Below are 17,269 nucleotides of genomic sequence, written 5' to 3' on the forward strand. Positions count from 1 at the left end.
AAAAGAGCAAAATAATTGCCTAAATTTATAAGACAACCAGAACCCTAGCTACCAAACCTGGCAGCTAGGAAAAAAAAACGTTTTGCGATAGTGGAATTAGGATGTTCTTATTGGATTCGTTTTGGACTACAGGATATGTATTAAATTTTTTGTGAAAGAAATATGGATCATGTTAAACCCTAATAAAAATTCCACCCCAAAATATTCCGTGGCTAAATTCCGTCAGAGAATTTTTAAAATTTTAAGAACATTCGGGAAATCGGGAAATTTAGGGGTTTTTTTTCAGTTATTCCATCAAGGCTGGAAAATTTGCCAGGGTTTAAAAAGTCGGGCCCCTATGGTTGGAAGCACAGGGAATACCCTGGAAAAAACCCATATTTTTTGGGTTCCCAAAAACCCCAGGGTACAGGGAAAAACCCAGGGAAAAACCCCATGTTTTTTCCATGGAAAAAGGGAAAAAAATTTTGGCATGCAGCAGGAAAAATTTCCCCCTTTTTTTTCCAGCCCATTTTTTCTCAGCTTCAGGCGGGAAAAAAGGCGGGAAAAATTTTGTTAAAATACTCCACCCTCTTTTTTCCATGGAAATCCCTGGAAAACCCATGGAACTTTTTACCCCCGGGTTAGGTTTAGACGGGTGAAAACCGAAAATCCTTTAAAACCCCCTTTTTCTTTTGTTGATCAAGACATTTAAGTGCAGTTCCCCCAAAAATTTCCCTTTTAAAATTTTTGTCTGGTACCAAAATTTTTGGATAAACTTGATTTTTCTGGTTTGAAATTTTTAGGTTTATTTAAACAAAAAAAAATTTAAAAAATTTTTTGAAAAATACCCAAAGGGAAAAATTTTTACAATGAAATCATTTTAAAGGTCCCTTGCCCCAACGACCTGGTTAAAAGAGGGTGACAAAAGCTAAATTTTGGAGCTTTTAATAAAAAAAACCCTTTTTTCCATGTTTTTCAAAATCCTTCCCACAAGAAAAAAAAATTATGGCAGGGCCCAATTTGTGACGCACACAAAAAACAAAATACATTTTTAAGTCAATTTAAAGTTCAACAAAATTGCAAGTTGAAAAAAACCCCCTCAAAACCACTAAGCAAAATACTTCAAAGCATAAGAAAGACACAGCCCAAACCCAATTTTTGTTATCTTTTTTCACTTTTCTCCTCTTGGTAAATTTACTTTCTTTTGATAAGAACAACTCCAACCCTCACCGTGCAGGAAACATTTTTAATTCCCAAGTTACATTAAAAGGTTTAAGTCCATCCCATGTATATAAAAGTTATTCTTACAAATGAATGTTTTTAATTTTTTATTTGACCCGGGACCCTGAAGTAAGATTTGAACCTTTGCCACCAGACACCTGAAATTTGTTTCGCTGCCAAACACTTTGCCCCACTATGAAGAAAGCATTTGTCCGAGGTAATATTTCAAATTCCCCTTCATGCATGTCAGAAGGTAAATGCTTGGACACGGGATTTGTTTCGAACCCAAAAGTGTGGACCTTTTTTGGGAGTTGGACCCTGGGGTTTTGTGTTTCTTACCACTTATCATGGTGAAATAATTTGTACCAAATAATTTTGTTTATCCTTCACACTAATGAAAAGAAGAACTGGAAACAAATCTGGACATACTTATAGGCCTTAGATAAACTAACGTCAAAAAGGGACAATAAAGTCAAACGCACGCAAGCAAGGCTTGACAAATATTACATAGGCAGTTTAAAGAGTGGTTTAAATAATATACGGTTAGCACTAAATGCAAATTCCCCCCTTGTGACTCTTAGTACTGGAACATCGAAAGGTATGTGTCTGTAATAAGCAAAAATGTAGTAATGCTATTTTTTGGCAACCCCCTGATTTGACCCCTTAACATCAAATTCTATGGAAGATTCAGCAGGATATCTGTTCAATAAATAAAGGCGTTATAAGCAAATGTTATAAGAAAAATATTTTTAACATAGGGCCTTTGCGCCTCTGACCCCTAACTCCATCCCAAAGGAAGAAGATTTCCCAATTTTATCTTTGTACAAATAAAAAAAAGCTCCGTCAATAGTATAAGTTATACCTGCAAAAGTGCAAAACCATTTTTTTAATGGGCCATTTGACCTAAATGACCTAAAGTGGACTTCAATCGGATCCATAAATAACACAAAAGAATCAGTAAAAAATTTTTAAAGGCCCGTTAAAGCAAAAAATGGTTTTAAAATTTTTTTTTTAAACAATGACCGTTGAACCCCAAGTTATCCTACTAACAAAAAAAATTTAGAGGTAAAACTTTACGAACCCAATTGATGAAGCAAATATATGGAAATTTATTGCATATTTTTTTTGTTTTGTTGATATTTTTCTATGAAATTTGTTTAAATGTTTCAATTATATGGGTTTAAACATATTAAAATTTCAAATTTGTACCTATTTTATTCAGCTTTTAAACAATCCTGTCACAGAAAATTGGGACAACCCACATACATACATACATACATACATACATATATACACAGAAACACAGGTGAATAGCTATATGCCACCGCATTATAGATGCTGCGGTGGCATAAAAAGGAGCAGAACTCCAAAAATAAAGCTTGTAGTATTATTGCACTTCAACATGATCAGGAAGTATTCCACCTTTTGTGTTGATATCGGAAGACACAGTCTACTATCTGGCACCTTATATTATATCCACCTTATAAAACATATTCAGGAACTTTTCAATAGATAGGTTTCCTACACATGGGGCAGTTGTTTCCTCCTCCTACAAATCTGCCTGCGAATGAGTTGCAAAGCACAGGGCCTCAAGGTATGAGCACAGTGTTCTTCATCTCAATGTAACAAACTGTACAAAGCATAGAATTTCCTTGTGTACTATCAAGGTTAAATGATATCTGAAATTAACATGAAATACCACAATGCAGTGAAAACCAGGTTATAGAATATAATGTTATAACTTGAGCAGGTTCTAAAATCGAAGAAGAGTTGCATACACTACAAAAGAGTATTTCTTTGTATATGATATAGGTTAAAAAGGGAGGTAATTGACAAAAATGTTCAAATTTTCAAAAACACTGACAATATGCATCAGAGCACTTGATGATGATCCTTCTGTGAATTTTTTATCAAGATCCCTTGAGAAATGTAGGAGGAGTTACTCACAGAAGAATTTTTTTACTATCTATTAAACAAAGGGCCATAGTTCTGCCAAAAAAGTTTGAATCCCAAAATAATGACATCATGCGCCAAGACAAAATTCAACAAGCCGTATGCTTATTACAAGTCAAGTAATTTTTAGCTCGACTTTTCTATGAAAAGGGGAGCTATCCTACTCGCCCCGGCGTCGGCGTCGGCGTTAGCGTCGGCGTTGGCGTCACACCTTGGTTAAGTTTTTCGTACCACCCCACTTTATTTCAGAAGTATTACAAGTATGGCTTTGAAACTTACCATACTTGTTCACCATCATAACCTCCATCTACAGACAGGAGTACATAACTCTGTCAAGGTTTTTGACAGAATTATGGCCCTTTTTTGACTTAGAAAGTGTATTGAGCTTGGTTAAGTTTTTTGTACCACCTCACTTTATTTCAAAACCATTGGAGGTATTGCTTTTGAAACTGACCATACTTGTTTACCATCACGACCTTCATCAACAGACAAGAGGACATAACTCTGTCAAGGTTTTTGACAGAATTATGCCCCTTTTTGACTTAGAAAATACATTGAAATATGGGTAAAATCCACTTATTGCCTTAACCCTTTGAGATATTGCTTTGAAACTTTTAATGCTATTTCACATCATTACCCCCATCTGTACGCAAGAGAAGGTAACTCTGTCAAGGATTTGTTTTAAAAATTAAGGCCTTTTATCGACTTAGAATCTTGGTTAAGTTTTTTGTACCAGTCAACTTTTTGACTGAAACTGGTTGAGATATTAAATTGAAAGTTGGAATACTTGTTTACCATCATGGTCCCAAAACATGGGCAGGAGAACGGTAATTCTGTTTAAGGATTTTATTTGAATTATGGCCCTTTTTGACTTAGAAACTCAGTTAAAATTTTCATTCTTGTCCACTTGTTGACTTAACCATTTGAGATATTACTTTGGAAGTTGGAGTTCTTATGTGCCATCATGAGACCTATCTGTAAGCAAGAGAAGATAACTCTGTGAAAATGTTTTCTTGATTTGTACTAGAAATTCCTAGTTAAAGTCTTGTGTGCCCTTAACTGTCAAAGTTTTGTTTTATAGGCAAGCACTAAAAAAGTCGAGCGCGCTGTCCTTCTGACAGCTCTTGTTTACTAAATAACCTAATGTGACGTCACACTGAAGATGTTATTTCCATCTATTGAAATAAACACTCGGGGTATCAGAATATGATAACACACAACAACCAATGCGTAACCCTACAATAAGGGGTTTATGGTATGGTATGGCGTTTTCTACAATCATTTAACATAAAAATGAAGAAAAGACTTTAAAGCTGTAACACAGTCTTGCACAATATGAAATAAGAGAGTTCTTACTGTAGGTGTTTCTGAATCGTTTAGATTAATGTGAAGACTTTAGTTGGGCTTGCACACTGACATGTTCACGCTGCCAGTCTGTGATATACAGTTGTTGTTGATACTTTACAAGATAGGAACCCAATAATGGCAGATGTGCTCATGAACTCAGCATATGTTATCTCTATGAAGGGCTTTTCGTTAGCACAATATTTTGTCCTAATGGAGGGTTGAAATTTTAAGTGGACAGTTGTAAAAGATCAATCAGTGTTAGTAAGGACACTTTTTATGTTTGTATGGGTGTTTACTCTGACATCTTTTTCGGTCATATCTTGGCGGCCAGTCCACCTAACCGGCTTTCCGGATATGTAACCAGCAATTAGCAATTTCTCTGCAAGTGACTGAACAACTTTTCCCACATTATGCTGCTCTAGTGACAGATGAATTGCCTTCAGACATCATCTAGAGAGAAAGTAGAACCCAGACCGGGGATCGAACAAGCAACCTTCGGATTGAAAATCCAGCGCTCTACCCTATTGAGCTAACCAGGCGTATGATAAATATATGTATAGGTCATAATTCTGGTTGAAATTGTTTGCAGCAACATTTCTTTCAACACTTTTCAACTTTTCATCCCTAGAGTTTTGACAAAACTTTGTGACTTATTTAAGAGAAGATGCTCTAACAAGTTATTTTTTTTACATGGTATATAGGGAAAAAATTAACAAATGGTCATAAATTCTGTTGAATTTAGTCACAGTCAAAATCCTTCCTTAACAATCAACTACATGTATACTGTTCACCTTTAGTCTGTTCAACAATTAAAAGTTTGACAAAGCATTGTAATTACCATAGTGTGTACACCTGAATATGCAACTGTTTGTTTATTGGACAAAACCTTTAAAGATAATATAGTTTGGATTTAACATACTGATGCATTTGTGAAAATTATTGTTTCAACTTAACAAACAAGAAGCACCGCAATGCGACGAAAACTAGGTTTTCAATGATCAAGTAATGATGTGACAGGAACTAGGAATGCAACATAGGGTGATGAAAAGTTTTCGGCGGGGGATAATTACAAAACAAAACAAATTGTTCATTCTTGAAAAAATCGTAATACACATATCATTATAGTAAGGGATTTACTTGATTGTAGATGAAACGAATCAATCTGTTGTTTTTTCCATTTTTTCTTAGGACAGACGGACGGAGCCCATTTCTATATCTCCCTTTTTTCTTCGAAAAGGTGGGGGACAAAAACAAAAGTGTGAGAGTTTTAACAAGCACAAAATAGCCATTTTGGGCTCATTTCAAAGTCACTGTGACCTTGACCTTTGTGGACATGACCCATTTTAAGAACAAGTGAGCTAATAACAAGAAAAGAAAAGTAAAGCGTACCGGTTTTGACAGAAGGTATATCCTTGTCTTTGTGTCTTTTGAATTAATAAACTCTCCCAGAGTTAGCGATTTATTTATTTCTTCTCCTTTAAATGTGCTAACAGAGAAATAAAACTTTTTTTCATGCCCAATCGGGCTTCTTTGGCCATGGAAGAAATGGTTCTTGAGGGTGCTTTCGATCTGCTCGAATGTGGCATTGATTTTAAGTTTCAGTTGTGTTGGGCCAGAATCTGGCCATTCTCTTGTTCCTTTAACCAGTTTGTAGCGCTTTTCTCGGTACGAAAAATTCTGCCATCCCACTTGGATATTCATATCACGACTCGGGTCCTTCCCTTTCCTCGACTGAAACAATACAAAGATCTAATTGCAACCATGCAAAGTACTTGTAAAACATGATAAGTATGATCATGTCAATTTACCCCACTTGAAACTGTTATAAATTAATAAATAAGAACTACCCAATACATCTGCATCTCAAATCAAAGAAACATGTTTCTGAATGAAGAACAAGAGGCCACGGCCACTATATCGCTCATTATGACACCTGCAAAAACAAACAGGCGTGCTATCTTATTGACCTCATGACCTAGTTTTTGACCCCCTGGTATGAATCCTAAAAGATTTAATCAAGACAACATAGTAACTAAGTTTTGTCAAAATCATGTAAAACAAAAGGGCCATGATGGCCCAAAATCGCTCACCTTAAGGAATAGGTCTTAAAAGTATTTTTCTTTTTAAAAACAAGCAACAGGTTTATAAAATTCTTTAGTTTCATTTAAAGGTTAGTGTCAAATGTAAAGTGTTTTTGGCAAACAGCAACAGGAATGAGCGGAAACTGATAATTTCATATTATTTTCAAAGTGAAAGGGACGTAAATCTGCCAAAAATAATCGAACCATGACCAAATTCTAGCTCGACTTGCACATTCCTTTGACATATCCATATGTCAAATTTGAGTTGAATATGACCAAATTCAGGCCTTTTTTCCCCAATCCCACGGGTCGAAATATTGGCCCCACTCCCCAACCAAACTATGATTTTTGTCCCCCAAAAATATTCCCAATCTAGAAGTTGGCAATGAGAAAGAAAAAGTACCGCATTTTCAATTTTGGTTTCGCGAAATAGCCTTATGGAATATATTCATGTTTTGTGAATGAAAACAGGATTTTAAATTGATATCAGTTGTACATTCGTACACATTTTAGCCTGCCCTTGTATTTTTGATATGACAGAAAAAGCTGAACAGTTTAAGTAAGATTGATTTAGATTTTTTTAACAATTTAACACATTGAATGTGAAATGCTACTGATTTCCTCCATACCTGTTTCCATAACTCTATCCCTGTCTATGTAAATGGAATTAGTTTCCCCTTCAATTGATGAGCTGGCATCTTCTAGTTCTAAAGGCCTCCCAGTTACTATCTGTTCTTGAATTTTTCAACGGGATTGCTGATATCATTTGTTTTGCAATACTTTATGCAATTTTCTACAATATCTCTCAAGTTCTGGCCTGGTTGAACCTGTTCAGAAATGTTATTGCCTACTTGATTTATGTTAGATGATTCATGGGCATTGTGAAACAAGTCTTGCTGTACAATTGTATGGAATGAGACCAGCATTTTCATTCTCTGAGGACTCCTGGCCACTTTGAGTTAACCTATAAGGCATTTCTTGCTGTACCATTGTCTGAACGATATTTGATTTCTAGATTCATGGCCACTGTGTAAGGATGTTTGTGTATTTGGCTGGCCCATATTGTCAATAGATATTAAAGGAATTTTGATGATTTTCAAACACATTAATTATTTTCACCTGAAATGTTAAAATGATTCCCCAGAGCTAAATCTGTAATGTACTGGAAAAACGGTGTTTAGCTAGGTACTCGAAAAGGTCAAGACATATATGTAATGAATTTCTAGCTGAAAAAATGTTTTTTTCAGGCCATGGTATTGGGATTTGTTGCAGAGCATTCAATATCATTGACAATGGTTCCAGAAATAATTAAACTCACCATGGAACTTTCTAAAGACAAAAAAGCTGTAGATGGATTGTCTATGGATCGTACTTCTGCCTCTTACAAGTTAACATATGGCTTAAGGAAAACAATTCATGAGACAACGATAAATGAAATAAGACATTCACCATTCTCTCTCAATATAGATGAATCAACCAGCAACAACAACAAACATATTTTGACAGTGTTGGTCAATTATTTCTCCCAGTCTAAGCAGAAAGTTGTTTGTGAACATTTAGCAGCAGTTGAGGTTGTAAAAGTTGACACAAACTCAGTTTATCTAGCATTCTAGCATTAGAACATATTTTTGAAGAAAATGATATACCCTGGAAAAATCTTGTTTCCATATTGATGGATTCTTGTGCAGTCATGAGAGGTTCCAAAAATGGTCTGGAAAAAAGGATACGAGAAGAAAAGGCTCCTCACATGTTGGACATTGACGGTGATGTATGTCACCATCTACACAATGCAACAAAAAAAATTGTTCACCTTTCATGTACTGGGTTGAAGGTTTATTTGGACAAATACATACAGACCACAAATGGTCGGTTGACTTACGTCAATATCTTGAAGAGATATGTCAGTTGCTGGGAATGCGTTTCTCTGTGCCTGAGAAGTTCATAAGCCATAGATGGCTGTCATGTTATGATTTATCACTTTCAACTCTTCAGATGTGGGATGCTTATGTTATGTTTTATTATGCCTTTGTGAAAGACAATGAAGAATATAAACCTGTTATAGAAGAAATCTTTAAGAGAAGAAATGTCAGTGAGAATGCTAGAAAACGAATTATCACAATACTGGCCACCATGGGGAAAAAAAAGATGACAGAAGATGGAATTAAAAGAAAGAAATTGATTGTTGAAAGAGTACTGTATCAAGAACAAAAAAATTTACTGATTTTACATTTCTATGTGGCTGTACTTAGCATACTGAAAAGTTATGTGAAGCTTTTTCAATCCAAAGAACCACTTGTTCATATCATACATGACAAGCAACAGCAATTGTTTAAAGACTTCCTCTCATGTTACGTAAAGCCAGAAGCTGTGTTGGGAAAGAATGTACAGCATTTGAAAGAAATGACTTTAGACAGTGATAATGGACAATTTCTAGATGAGTGTGACATGTTTGTAGGTAAAGGTAAAAGCATCATTAAAAATGAAAGAAAATCAAAACATGTAGTGGAGTTTCTGAAATGCGCATCTACAGCATACATTGAGACAGGGAAATACCTACAAATGAAACTTCCATTGTCAAATCCAGTTCTCCGATACAGCTCTGGACTAGATCCTGAAGCCCATGGACATAGTCAAACAACAAAGTCCTTGAAGAAGCTAAAACTATAGAGGCTATTCGTTGCCAAAAATCCAGCCTTTGAAACTTGACAATGCATACTTCGGTTCTACTAAACAGATTAGTAAAAATCTAATTGTCGATCCGAGAGCTACATACTGCACTGGTATTAAGCATTTTGATTATCTCGATTTGATAAAATGAAAGCTGTTAACATGCAACTTAGATAAATTACAAACTGTATTTATAAATGTATAACTTCAAATTTGCGACATGTAGAAATGTAAACGATAGAACGTACACAATACGTTTAATGTTGTGCATCATGACGTTGAGAATGTTACTGCATCAACTTGACACACTCAGGTTTACAACACCACACTTTCCTTTTACATTCTAACGCGATTTAACATTTGTAAACGATTTTGCAACTTCCATATATGGAATTATCACGGAAATAGACGAAAATTAATAGGCGGAGCCAATTTCACGAAAGCAGAAATATAAAGAGAGGTAAACTCTTGCTGGTACAAAAATATTTCAAATTATATAGAAACTGTTACATCAATCTTGACTTTGAACATCCTCTGATTTTTGTTAAAACGCATTCTAGTACAGGATATTCAAGTAATGCAAAATTGGTTAAGATATACTGTAAAAATGTAACAACGTATATACTGATAATGAGCATAATAATATGCAAAAACTAAAGTTGGTGAAATAACATAAGGAAATGTTTCCCATATATAATGACACACATCACTATTCATTGATATCAATGATAGGGTTTTGTGAGCCACGGCAATACTCTTAAGCATATCTTTTTTTTTTACCTTCAGCAAATAGTACTAGAATGCGATACATGGAAGGCACTTTTGGCAACACGAATAAAGAGAACTGAACAATAAGCCTGTGCCTTCTTTCTTTAAAGGACTATGTTGGGTTGTAGAAAAACTCATATTTTTGACCAAGTGTATAACCACGAAACAATGCAAAGTTTACTATCGATAATTCCGTTGTATAACCAAAACTTGTGACTTTGTCCCATTTTAATGTTGAAATAAATATTCAGTGTATCCTGACAACTCTGTTTACCTCCATTGGGAGGTATTTTGAGTCATAGGATGTGATTTAGCCTTTTATTGTTAAATATATGTAAGCTGGCGTAGGTTAAGGTCTTTTTATGCATTGTGCTGAATCAATAGCACCTCTAAAATATGTGTATACATGCTGTCATTAGCTGTTACCTAGATTTGCTGTCTATATGATCAAAAGCAGAGAACTATTTTTATGTACATGAAATACTACACAGAATATTTATTAAGTTTTGTAAGTGATGGCTTTCTAAGAGATAAAATAAACAAGGTATACATAAATTGATAATCAACATACATACATTTGGACTCATTTAAATGTTACTTATTGAAAAACAAAATGGGAAAAATGGGAAAATATATGGTAAAAATAAAAAAAATTATGTACGAAAGGGTACATACAACTTTGGTTATAATTTCACTATTGTTAAAAGTTTTTTTTCTTGTCAAGTCATACGCTAGAATTAAGGTTACTAATATAATAGTACTACTAGGAAAGACAACAGCCAGAATTTGGTCTGTATTAGTAATTAGTCATATCAAAATCTCTATCAGATATTGACTTGAAAATTTGAAAGTGGTAAGGTAGCAGCTTAACTGTAAATGTTACTCATTCCTATGCAAATTGAAATACCATCAGTAAAATTTATTTGTCGTAGAATATAGTCTTTTCTTTTTCACTTCCTTGTCAGACAGTATGTAACCTGGTGTTTTGGGGGTTTTTTAAGTTTCTTTTTCCAGGAAATGTGGTGTCTACAACGTTTTAAAACATATATGCCTATATTCCTTTAAAGTCCGCTGATGTTGATTGTAGGCAATCATGCAAGTGAATTATGTTTAGTAACTAAACACCTAAAAGGTATGATAAACGGAAACTACGCGACGGTAAATACCGAAAATGAGCGGAATATACGTTTATTTACGATGATTTAGTGGGCGGGAAAATGGGCGGAGCTTATTTTATCTCCTATTGAAAAACGTGTAAAGCTGGATTATGCTGATCTGAATCATGATGATTCGACAATGTAAAGCTAAGAATGTAACTTCTGTTTTGAGTATTCGAACACTTGGTATTGCTACTACCAGTTAATGTTTTGTCGTTTAACAAAATGTATTTTGTTGAAATGCATGTTTACAATGTTAAATCGGCAAACTCAATCCAAGTATGCAACATTGGAGTTTACATACAAAGAAATACAATTGTATTTTTTCCATTAACAAACTGTTCAACTCAGATCAACAAGGCTGGATTTTTGGCAACGAATAGCCTCCATATAAAACAGCATGTTCAATTTGACAATATGGGAGAAAATGAAAGTGAAGACTTTGATTTAGAAGTCCACAGGTGAAGAAATTTTTAATCTGTTATAAATGACATTGTAAAAATATTAATTTAATATTCGAGTGTATATTGCAAGAACATATGAAGAGCAAATGAAATGAGAATAATTAAGATGACAAGGCTTATTTTCTTTGTAGCAAAATAAAATTGTTTATTTCAGTTGATCTTATTTAGTTTAGGAATATATATGAGTTTGTTTCTGATATGTTAATATTTTTCTAACGATGAAAAGTTCAGGTTTATAATCCAGTATTTATTTTAATTAGATTTCAGGTGGATGAGTCGTTGCTGCAAAGTACAAACCTGAAGATAGATGAGTGGTGGAGTTCTATTCAGAGACAAGGGAAATACCCAGTTTTAAGCAGACTGGCGCTTATGATTTGTACTATTTTTCATGGTCCTATGGTTGAAAGTTCTTTCAATATCATGGGGATGTCATAGGTATTTAATCTGCCAACACTAGCACGGAATTGTATTCAGCTGTACAAACTGTAAAATATAATTTAAGAGCTAATGGAAAGTCAGCTGTTGAAATGTTTTCAAGGGAAGATGTCCTTCATGACAAAGTAAATGGTTTGTTATGTAAAAATCTTAGCAAAGCGAGTGCAACATACAGAGGGTTGTTGTTGGAAAAAAACGCAGATGAGGCAAAGAAAAAAGAAAGTTATCAACTTACACATGATAAACCATTGTCAAAACAAAAAATGAAAATTGTGCAAAATGAAAATGCATTAGCTGCTAAAGCAAGTCACACCAATATGCAGTTGAAAAAAGCAAGGAAAAGGGTCTCCGAGGTATTGTGTTCTGTTAAAAAAAGGAAGTTGTAGACTATGATTGAATACATGATGAAATTTGTGTGATAGTGTATATACATACATTGTGTTCTGTTAAAAAAAGGAAGTTGTAGACTATGATTGAATACATGATGAAATTTGTGTGATCATCAATATAATATATATATACATGTAGTGGAATTCAAATGTATCTTGTGAACTAAAGTTATTGTATCATTCATTGTGCTAAAAATGCATTGACTGATCTATACATCTATCTTAAACAGTTATGAACTGAGATTATTGTTTTGTACTAGTCATGCCTTTTTAAATATATTGTAGGTGTATAGTTAAATAGTGATAATTTTGTTGACAAAAGACAGTATTAGTAGTAGTGATGTTATGTTATGTGTTATGAATATTATACAGAAATCCAAAATCTGCGCCAAAAAAGTTATATATACATGTCATGTAAATAAGTTCTTTGTGATAACATAAACTGTAATAATTTAACCATATTTAAACTAATTTATGCACTTGGTCCTTTTCATCTTAAATATTACTTTATTAGATAGTAGCCAATTTACATAATTTCTTATGCACAACAAAAAGAAGTGACAATTCTTAGCAATTAAGTATATGTTATGTTTTTATCCAGAAATGTTTTCATCCAGAAATAGAATGTACAGAATTCAAAAGTTTTTATGTGATTATTATGAGGTTATTTTGAGATTACTTTAAATGAAAAAAGTCAGGATTTTCATTGTATTTTTATGGGTATTTTTACTGAAAGAATTTTTTACATTATATTTATAGAAATTTAATTCTAGTCTCTTCTCTAAGCTGAAAACTATCAATGTGTCCAGTCACTTATAATAAGAAGAAACATTATACAGTATGTTTGATATTGTTTTGTTCATTCCTTTGTAGTCACATGTTCTATTTTTAATTTTGTTTTTTTGTTATTACAATAAAGTTGAATTAATAAAAATTTACTTGATATTCTGTATTTTTATGACTTTTGAACACTCTAAAATACCTTAAGTCTGAGAGCTTCCGGGGGCTACGCCCCCTGGTTCTCCATCTGGACCCTGTAAGGGGGCTCAGGCCGCCCCCTTAACCCCAGGCCAATTTTCAGAGCGAATTTTTATTAGACAATCACATCCCTGAATTTTATAGCCCTCCCCCCTTTCTGGTGGGGTATAATTAAGAAGCTGTGTAGCAAGGGGGCTATTGGACAATTGCCAAAGTTTATTAATTTTAAACCCCATCAAGTCCAAAATACATGTAGCCCTCTATGTTTGATATTATCTTGTTTCTTAATTTTGTTTATATTTATTTACTTATTTGTATTTGCATAGTAACAAGAACAAAAAGTTAGATATACATACCGTTTATAGTAAAATAAGTAAATAATGTTTTAACAAATACAAACTTAACAGTTAAATTAACGATTGTCAAAAATCTTCCATCAGTATAGATTATACATACAAGGGTTTCATCCCCTTATGTTGGTGAAATATATGCTAAATTATTGTTAAAAATTATTATAAAATATTCCATGGTTCTAGACATAGTTATGCTTCATACAAAATGCGACAGACACATGAACAAACAAGGGCCAGAAGCATACCCGCCTTTGACAATAAGTTATAACCTGTCCTTTATCGTTTTAAACATTTATATGCCAAAACCTGTTCTCAAGAAGTGGGAACACTCACCTTTTTGCCATCAACTTTTCTTCTTTTATTTTTGATCTCTCTTAGTTTTTCTACCATCTTCATTACTTCTTCCTCTGGAAAACACAAGGGACAAAAATAATGTGCTTTACTTTTCTACAACTGTCAATGTATAATGAACCTATTATATATGACCCAGTTTTTTCTCTTTTTTTTCCAGAAAATTCTGATAACATTGCATGAATTTCAAATCTTAAACAAGAAAAATTCAGTGATGATTAAGGGAGGTCACAAAAGCTAATAATACAATTTCGCTCAATAGACTTAAACACTTAAGAAAGGGTGCTGCCTTCCTTTCAGTAAAAATAAAATACTTTAACCAAACAAGGACAAATTTGTCTTAAACTTACTTGTACGGAAACATCCTTTACTCTTGGTAAACTGGTTTTGCACACACAACAAAAAAATAATGTAATTTCACTCCATAAAATAAGAGGGGCTAAAAAGTATACTGCCCGCTATCAAATCATTAAACAAGAGCGATCAGTGATCACATGTGTCGCCTCATGATGGCCAATTTCATGTTAGGACAAGTTTTGTGACAGACGGACATACAGACGGACAGTGCACAACTAGACTTGGTACTGATCATTCCTGTAAAGTTTGGATAGAATTGCACCAGTAGTTTATGAGGAGTAGTCCGGATAAGCTTTTGTGTATCTGGCAACACACAGAAAAAACACTTTTTATCAAAGGGCCATAACTCGGCCAAAAATCATTTAACCGGAAAACCCGTGCAATATGCGCAAGGACTTGAGCTACAGATCAATCCTGTAAATTTCATTGAAATTGCATTAGTGGTATAAGAGAAGTAGTCCGGACAAATTTTAAAAATAAATTTTTTTAAAGGGCCATTCCTCGGACAAAAATCATCAAACCGGAAAATGCTAACAATATGCACAACTAGATTTGGTACTGATCATTCCTGTAAAGTTTGGATGAAATTGCACCAGTAGTTTATGAGTTGTAGTCCGGACAAGTTTTGTGACGGACGGACAGACAGACAGAGGACGGAGAAGCCATCACTACTTCATAGAGGCGACACAAAAAGGGAGTTATGACAAAACTATTCATACCTGTGACTCAGGTTAGTAACATATATCTTGCATTTTACATATAAACAAGTTGAACAAATGCACGTCAAAATCAATACTGTATAACAGACTATCTTTGGTAAACTTGAATCCACTTCTTAATTTTGTTTCTACAGATTGGACACCTTCTCATCATTTTACTGCAATCAATACAGCAAACCATGTGTACACAGTCCAGAAACACTGTGCAGATTTTTTCCATTCAAATTATGCAACATCTTGAAAATGAGAAGGTGCATTGATGTGAGGACATGCACAAAATTACTCAACTACAGAAAATGAAAAGCTACAATTTGGCCATGCGAAAAAACAACATGATCCAGATATTAATACCATCTAATCTTACTAATGTCATTCTAAAGAGACCACAAGCTTTATCTCAATTTATCTATTTCTGCTCCTTTAAAGTATCAATCAGTTCTCTGAAAATGCCCATCCTTTCCTTATGCCGCTCATCCTTTTTCGCTTGTTCCTGCCTGTGTCTTTCATCTATGCATTTTTGTAACTGTCTCTAAATAAGAAATTACAGTACAAGCCTGTGTTTTTCTGACTTTTGGTGTATTAAATGTACCTTCTGAATCCGAGCCACTGTGTCTTTTCTTTACTTTCTCCTTACTTTCAATTTCTTTATCAGATTTTGCTGCATTTTCTTCTTGCTGAAGGGTGCCGAGAACATACGCTGGTTTGATATTGTGTCGCGCTTAATAAAGTTCATCAAGTTCTTCTTCAAATACATATGACTTCTTGTCATTTCCACTTTCTGAGTTATGGTCTTTTACAAACTTGGAAACTCTAGTTATAGTTTTCATTCGCCCAGTACACTGATCTTTAGTAAACATATACCCTGTTTTGCACAGCTCATTACTTATTACTTCAAATACTCTGTTCTTTCTTAATTTTCCTGATTCTATCTTATCAAGTCTTTATTTATACTCGCTAGTAAGTAAGAGGGTTGCCTGTTTTGACCATTTTAATGACATCTCAATTTCCTCCTGGACCTTTATTTGCTCATCTTCCACGTTGTTGTTCATATCCTCTGTTAAATTGATTCCCGAAAACTCAAATTCTGTGCAATTCTGGTTATCTGAAAGATAAGAAACTTAATGAATGAATAGCACAAAGGAAATTTACTGTTTGCTATTAATTCTATAGCCACCCTAGGTATCTTTATATGTGTACGGACGGACTGACAGACAGAAACCATTCCCTGCTTTGTGGAAGGGGATTAATAAATTGTAAAATGATATTTTCAGTGTATATTTCTTAAAGGCACATTATGCCTCAGAAATCCATATTTATTTGATTCTTAAGAAATGTCAAACATGTGTTAAATAATTTTTTAATAATTGATATAGATCATGTTAGCTGTTTAACATGAATGTGAGGTAATATGTCGCAAGGGTGGCAAAATGTATTATAATTATACCAACTGCCAACAGAACAAAAGAAGCAAGGTACTTCATGGATATGGCACATGAATATTTTTTAAGCTGCAACAAGATACCAATCAGAATCAGTTTAGTATCACTTTGTATCCAATCACCAGCACTCACCTGATAGATTTAGCATTGGTCCTGTAGGCATGTTCACTTGTCCTGTAGGCGTATTCACTGGTTCTGTAGGCGTGTTCACTGGTTCTGTAGGCATGTTCACTAGTCCTTTAGGCATATCACTGTGTTCATCTGTAATGTGATGGATCTTATTTAAACATGAATAAATAACATCGGGCAGACTCAGCTGTTTCAATAATACAGTCGTTCATTTGTTCAACTGTACAGCCAATACCCATCTGACTGTGCTAAAGGATAATATTAAAATAATCCACACCATTTGCCAGACTCCTTTTTTAAAAATAAACTTTAAAAGTTCAAAGACCTATATTTGATAATTTATCAGTGTTTCAAAGAATATAATACTGTACATGTACAACTTCGTGTATCAGATAAATATTTTGCCAATAAATTGCCGATTGTATGTCTTAGAATTGTTACATATATATAGCCTTGGTGCACATAGGAATGCAAACGTATTT

At 34.0% G+C, this 17,269-nt stretch overlaps 1 long non-coding RNA gene and 1 pseudogene across 1 annotated transcript; both read left to right on the forward strand.

The window, feature by feature from the left end:
• The first annotated feature begins 7,650 nt into the window (after positions 1–7,650).
• On the forward strand, positions 7,651–9,248 carry LOC132739156 (uncharacterized; annotated as a pseudogene).
• Positions 9,249–11,009: 1,761 nt separating this feature from the next.
• Positions 11,010–13,399, forward strand: LOC132739150 (uncharacterized). The gene is made up of 2 exons (XR_009626962.1): positions 11,010–11,634; positions 11,898–13,399. It is a non-coding gene; the product is annotated as an uncharacterized LOC132739150 (long non-coding RNA).
• The last annotated feature ends 3,870 nt before the right edge of the window (positions 13,400–17,269 follow it).

Source organism: Ruditapes philippinarum, unplaced genomic scaffold (genome assembly GCF_026571515.1).
Source record: "Ruditapes philippinarum isolate M1 unplaced genomic scaffold, ASM2657151v2 ctg15000_1_1_1_1, whole genome shotgun sequence".
Classification (NCBI taxonomy): Eukaryota; Metazoa; Mollusca; class Bivalvia; order Venerida; family Veneridae; genus Ruditapes; species Ruditapes philippinarum.